Source organism: Theobroma umbraticum, unplaced genomic scaffold (genome assembly GCF_002168275.2).
Source record: "Theobroma umbraticum cultivar Fairchild unplaced genomic scaffold, ASM216827v3 scaffold_30.0, whole genome shotgun sequence".
NCBI classification, from domain to species: Eukaryota; Viridiplantae; Streptophyta; class Magnoliopsida; order Malvales; family Malvaceae; genus Theobroma; species Theobroma umbraticum.
The window spans coordinates 7,046,672-7,053,052 of NW_018397254.1; the positions used below are offsets into that span (position 1 = coordinate 7,046,672).

At 34.6% G+C, this 6,381-nt stretch overlaps 1 pseudogene; it reads right to left on the minus strand.

Moving 5' to 3' along the window:
* Positions 1-3,602: 3,602 nt before the first annotated feature.
* On the minus strand, positions 3,603-5,407 carry LOC110415310 (tetrahydroberberine oxidase pseudogene; annotated as a pseudogene).
* Between the last annotated feature and the right edge of the window lie 974 nt (positions 5,408-6,381).

The window sequence follows — 6,381 nt, forward strand, 5'->3', positions numbered from 1 at the left end:
TTCCTTATTTATAGTGTCGTTTGAAGAAAGCAATGCCTTTCATATTGCTCAAAATACGGAACCTCTAGATGCACCACGTGAAGACTTTTCTTTGTTGTTTTTCCTTTCTTCTTAACTACAGGCGATCGAAGGCTTTGATCAAGCATGTCAAAGTTGAGGTTTCTTTCTTGGTGTAAGTTTGAAAACATAGATTCAGAACGTGCCGTCATTCATGGCGGCTGCATCCTTGACTGTGAATCAAGTGTTATACATATATGTATAGATGTATAGAGATAATGGTCCTATAATTGGTTCAACCAACTCGCGCTGATTCCTTCAAAGAAATCAAAACTTTATCCAATCTTGGATTCTTACAAATCGCAAATGATGACGAAAAATACGTAAGATACAATTCCAGAGCCCATCAGAAAGGACTGCGGCCAGCTACGTGGCCGGCCGCTAGCAAGGTGCAATTGCTTGACTTGAAATTAAAACCGCGAGGAGAGTTAAAAAGCGGCACCTAGTTTTCAAATGGACAATTCTTCTTCTTTTTTTAATAATTTTTTATTTTGACAATTGTTCTTTCTTTCTAGTCTAAGACAACCCATGAGATTTTAAATACATCGAAAATCCAGTCATTTCCATTTTCTGCATATAATCGTTTTGGCCCAAGCATGGAGGAATATTCTAGGCTAGCAAATTCTCCTCCTCTGTATTCCAAATATACTATCTATTTATTGGTTATTTTAAATAAAAATGAATGATTGTAGTGAATGAGAAACTAATATTAATTATATCAAGATGTCCATCTATCTAACATGCTGGTCTACGAATCTGATGCTTGACCTAAAAATGAGTTGTCATCAATTTTTTTCTTTTAAGTGTGATTGATTACTTATTTAAATTCATTTATTTTTCTAATAATATCTTAAACTTAAATTTATTTAAAAAATAGATTTTGATGTATAAACCAATTTTAAGATTTGGGAGTACTATTACATGAAAACAAAGTTTTTTTTTCTTGAACATACATGAAGAAAAGGTATTGACGCTCCTACGATGCCCGTTTCAAATATAGTATCGATCAATCATGTGTTATCTTATTTTATTTTTAATTAATAATCTCTAATTTAGTATTTACTTATATTTCCCTTTATTATACTATTTAATTTTTTTTGACTTTTTCTTTCCTTTTTTCCTTTTTAACCCATTATTTAGATATTAAAAACTTTCCCTAAGCTTTCTAACACTTTTAACAAAAACTAAGCAGAATCACCTCACCTCAGGAATATTCAAGAAAATCATTGATTTTTTTGAAGAGACTCCATTATCGGATTAATTTGATATTTTATAAAAAGAAAATTTCGATTAAATCTTTTACTCCTTGTTTCTTTTTCTTCGTTTCCTAATTTTTTAAAAAATTTTATACCCTTTTTATATTTTTATATTTTTTATTTCTCTTAGAAATAAATAAAAGTCTTCTAATATTGAAAATTTTCTAAAATTAATTTCCACTACATTTGATAAAATTTAAGAATTTTTTTTTTCTCACAGGAATTTTCAAGAAAACATCACACCCAACTTTCTCGAAATTTTATGATCAGTTAGATTTTCACTTGCTTGTGTAATTAAAAGTAAAATGCATATGATGCAAGCTAATAAATATCATGCAATTTGCAAATTTTTCACAACTTTATTTTCTGTGCATTTATTTTGGTTTTTCATGTGTAATAATTTATTTATAATTTTCTTTGCGAAAATAACCTTTAGGATGCCCTCCAACACTTTTGACAAGGCTCTATAATCATTTTCACTTGGAAAATTTAAGAAAATCATTTTCCTATATCATTAATATTTTTAAATATTAAATTTATTTGCATAGGAATTTAACTTTATCACGTGTTTCTTTTTTAATTACTATTTTTAGCAATTTCATAAATTGAATTATACGCATAAAATAATTAAAATTAAATAAGCAATAAAGCATGGGCTAGGAAAATACATCTCCAATGGGCTAAGTATAGATGAGCCCTTTAAGGCCTGCAATCCTCTGTTGGGTAGATCTTGGGCTGATCAGCTCAACACATTCCTTTTTATTTTCTCTCAAGTCTCTCCTCCCCCTAAACCCAAAAATCCTAACTATAAAAGCTACCTTTTTCCATTTCACACCTCCCATTTCTCTATCTTCCTCTCCCTCTTTCTTCCGAACGGCGACACCTAATAATTTCCGACGAGTTACCGTCGCTGCCTCAACCACCGACGATCGCTAGTAGCTGCTCACCGACGCCTGTAAATACAAAAAAAAATCAGATTTCAATTCCTATCCTTACCTTCTTTCCTTTAATTGGCTTTTTTTTTCTCCAAAATCCTATTCTTTTCTCCTAAAATGTCACCTCTCTCTTGAAACCTAAATACTAGATTTACCTTGGGTCGCCGCCAATCTTGCATCACGCTTTGGAGTGTACCCATGGCACTTCTTTTAACCCATTGCATCTCCTCTTGTGGAATTGTGATTACTGACCGTTTCCTCCATCTGTTATTTATCTTCACTGTTAACGCCTTCTGGGTTTGTGTTTGTGCTTCTATCTGCCACCATTATCTTTCCGGGTTCCTTCACCAATGATTGGGGTCAGTGGTGCCCTTTTAACACCTGATTCAGTCTTACCCATCAGAGCTTCCATGTATGATCGATCATGTCTGAAGTCGTTCGTGTAAATTCTTTTGCTACGTAGATTAATCCTCTTCGTTTGACAACTGCCTCTCCCCATTCATTCCTCCCATACTCATCTACCTTTACTATTATGTGTCAACCGTCAATTCTTCTGTTATACATTTCCCAAGGAAATTGCCTTTTCAAATTGGGATTTCTCCTTGTACCTCACGAATGCATACTTTGCGTTTCTCGGCTTACTCTTTCGTAAGTTTCGAATGCCATCTTCGGTACCATGCGATCCTGGGGTTTAAGTTGCCCACAGAAACAATTTGCAGACTAGATTTTCAATTATCCACAATATCATCGACTCTTTGACACCATGATCTTCCCCCTAATCCTAGTTGGGCATGATTGTTCCTATACAATAACGAGTGATCGTTTTTCTTCCAATTCCCACGCCGACCTTCCATCTCCATTTTCTTTCGCTGATTCTTTAGCTCCACGAGGATATTGATATCAAAGTGTTTATATTGAACATAATTCAGAAGTCTACAATTCAGGACATTTTGTTGCTATATTATTAAATCTAAAAATATCATTATTTAAGGCGTAGTGTGCGCCATAAGCATATTCTTTCCCATGAGTTAACGGCAGTTTACTATGGCTTCTTGCAACAAAATCGTCTCATTGTTAGACCCTGTTCCAGCATGATCAGAATGCTAATTGCCTCACTCAGCCCTCATCTCATCCATAGCAAATAGTTAGAAGAGTACATTGGATTCAAGGTAAAAAACTATGTCGAATTTTTTCATTACTTTCCTTGAATCTATTACTAAAAATAAGTCTTGTGGGCTTTCAAAAAAAAAAAGTCATGCGTTTAAAATTATTGACATTTACCATTTGGATTTGGTTAAGTCAACAATTTAATGGCTTAACTTATTATTATTATTATTATTTTGCTGGAACAAATTTAAAGAAGGTAAGCTTACAAAAAACTTTTACAGTCCAAGATGTTAGACAGGAAAGACAAACATAATTCACCAAAACAATTGAAGCACATTGATTTTAAGAATCTTATTCTAATTGTTGTATTCAAATTAAAAAGTAAACAAAAATAAAAACAGTAACTGTTTAATTTTTGAGGATATTATAGCAAACTTTCTTCTTTTACCAAGGTGAGAGAGGAGGGATACTTTGCTCATGCTTGAAAAAATTCTCTGGATCAACTAATGTCTTCACACGCACCAACTTCTTGAAGTTATTCTTAAAATATTTAAAACCCCAGATGCTTGCTTGCGCATAACTTGTGTTGTCTTTATTGTTAACTCCGATATCTAGATCTCTATAGTTGAGATATGCTTCTCGTGGAGATTTCGAAACGTAGAGAGTCATGTGACTATACAATCTCCTTATCCACCTTATGTACCTTTGAAATTCCAAATTTTCCTCTTCTTCTCGAGCAACAATGTACATGATTTTGTACAGATTGCCAGCTCTATGTGGGAATGGAGTTTCAGTCTCTAGGATCTCATCCATTTTCCCCCCATAAGGAATCAAGTTCATTATAGCATATCTTCCTTCTTCTTCATAGAACCTTCGCCACAACCCCTCAAATACAATTTTTGGTATAGGTTCCTTTACATAGTCGGATTTTACTTTTATAAAACCTTTGGTATATGCAGTCCTATTGAGCAAAATCTCCGAGCGTTCTAATGGAAATTCAGAAAAGTAAAGAACAGATTGAATCCAACTCATTTCAATGCAGTCTTGTTTCACTAATCCAAGCTCGGGAAATCTTTTTTCCATCAATGAAAAGAGCTTATCAGCCCCACCAAGAAACAAGGACCTAAAAGCAGCTTGAATTGTTTCTTTTCCTTCTTGACCAGAATTTACCCTTGATATGCTAACAAAAAAAATTATATCCTTGGGAAGCTTGTGTGCAACATATTGTGAAAGGTGGATAAGTTCGGTTGCATTTTGTTCCAATGTCCTTGTGACTGTGAAAACAGTCACATTTTCCGGAACAGGAACCAACTTCAATTTCCAAGCAAGGACAACCCCGTAGCTACCTCCTCCACCTCCTCGGATTGCCCAAAATAAATCTTCTCCCATGGATTTCCTATCAAGAATCCTACCATTAGCATCAATTAAGTGAGCATCAATAATATTATCTGCAGCAAGACCATATTTTCTGAACAAAGTACCATAACCTCCTCCGCTAAATTGGCCACCAACACCTACAGTATGGCAAGTACCAGCTGGAAAGGCAAGAGTCCTACTTTTCTCAGCAATCCGGTAATAAAGTTCACCTATTGTCGCTCCGGCTTCAACCCAAGCAACACTATTCTCAACATCGATATCAATTGATCGAAAATTAATCAAATCAATAAGAACAAATGGAACTTCTGAAACATAAGAAAGACCTTCCATGTCATGACCACCACTTCGAGTTCGAATTTGCAAACCATGTTTTCTCGAACAGTAGATTGTTGTTTGGATATGGAATGCATGCATGGGCGCAACAATGACTAGGGGCTTTGGGGTAGCTATTGTGGAAAATCTAAGATTTTGAATAGAAGATTCCAAAATAGATGAATATGAATGATTGTTTTGTGAGTAAACGACTTTAGAAATGGAAGCTGAGTCGTTGGAATGAAGGGAAAGGCAATGAAGAAATTTCTCATGTGATCGAGCTGTGACAGCCCATGAAAATGGAAACAGAATTGCAAAAAGAAAGGGGAAAATGGAATAGGGAGGTAACTTCATTTTGTAGAGCAGGGATTTTGCGTATGAAAGTATACTATTAGAGTTACCCTATTTATATAGTACAAACTACTGGGTTTAATGCTTGGTTTAGGACTTAATAATAGGTTTAAAACATGATAAATGACAGTGACCTTAGGTATTTGAAAATTCTGTCAGACTAGTTATTACGTGAAAAGTCTCATTGACTCTGGTCTTTAATATGGCTCAGCAAAGTCATAGCATTCTAGATGAATATCGAAATTCCAAAATAGAGTAAAACTCATCCTCTACGTATTTTTTAAATAACCAACCAATCAAATGCTGTCAATTATGGATATTTTTCAATCACCAAGTAGCCTCTGACAAAGAGAAGAGAGCAACAAAATGAAGCGGTAAGATTGAAAAGTGAGGAGGCTTCGTTTCTTAAGCTGATTTTGTGCGTATGAGTATATATTGACAGAGATTCCTTTGTTATAATGTCGATTACAGAGAGCAAAGCTTTCGTACCACTCAAAGCATGTGAACCTCTAGAATCAAGACGTGAAGAGCTTTCTTTTTATCTTTTTATTTTTCTTCTATCTTGACCAGAGGCAATTGGAAGACTCTGATCAAGCTAGCACATCAAAATTGAAGTTTCTTTCTCGGTCTAAGTTTGCAACCATAGATTCAAATCGTGTCGTTGGTCATAGGGATTTCATAACTTTTTTATAGTTTTTAAAGAAAAGACATGTTTCGTCTCTTTCCCAATTTTCCAATCTTTCCATTTGTTATATCCTGCCTACAAGAATAAAGAGGGAAAGCATGTGATCATTCATCACTAAAATTGACGTCACCAATGATGCCAAGTTACAACAATAACTTATAAAATCAGGCAATGCAAAACGATAAAGGGGACAACATTTTGAAACAAAACAATGGAAGATATAAATTCCTTCGAGTAGGCGAAGTCATTTGCACGTGTGACCCCCGATTCTGCAAGTCCGTCCGCTTCCCTGGTAATGTGG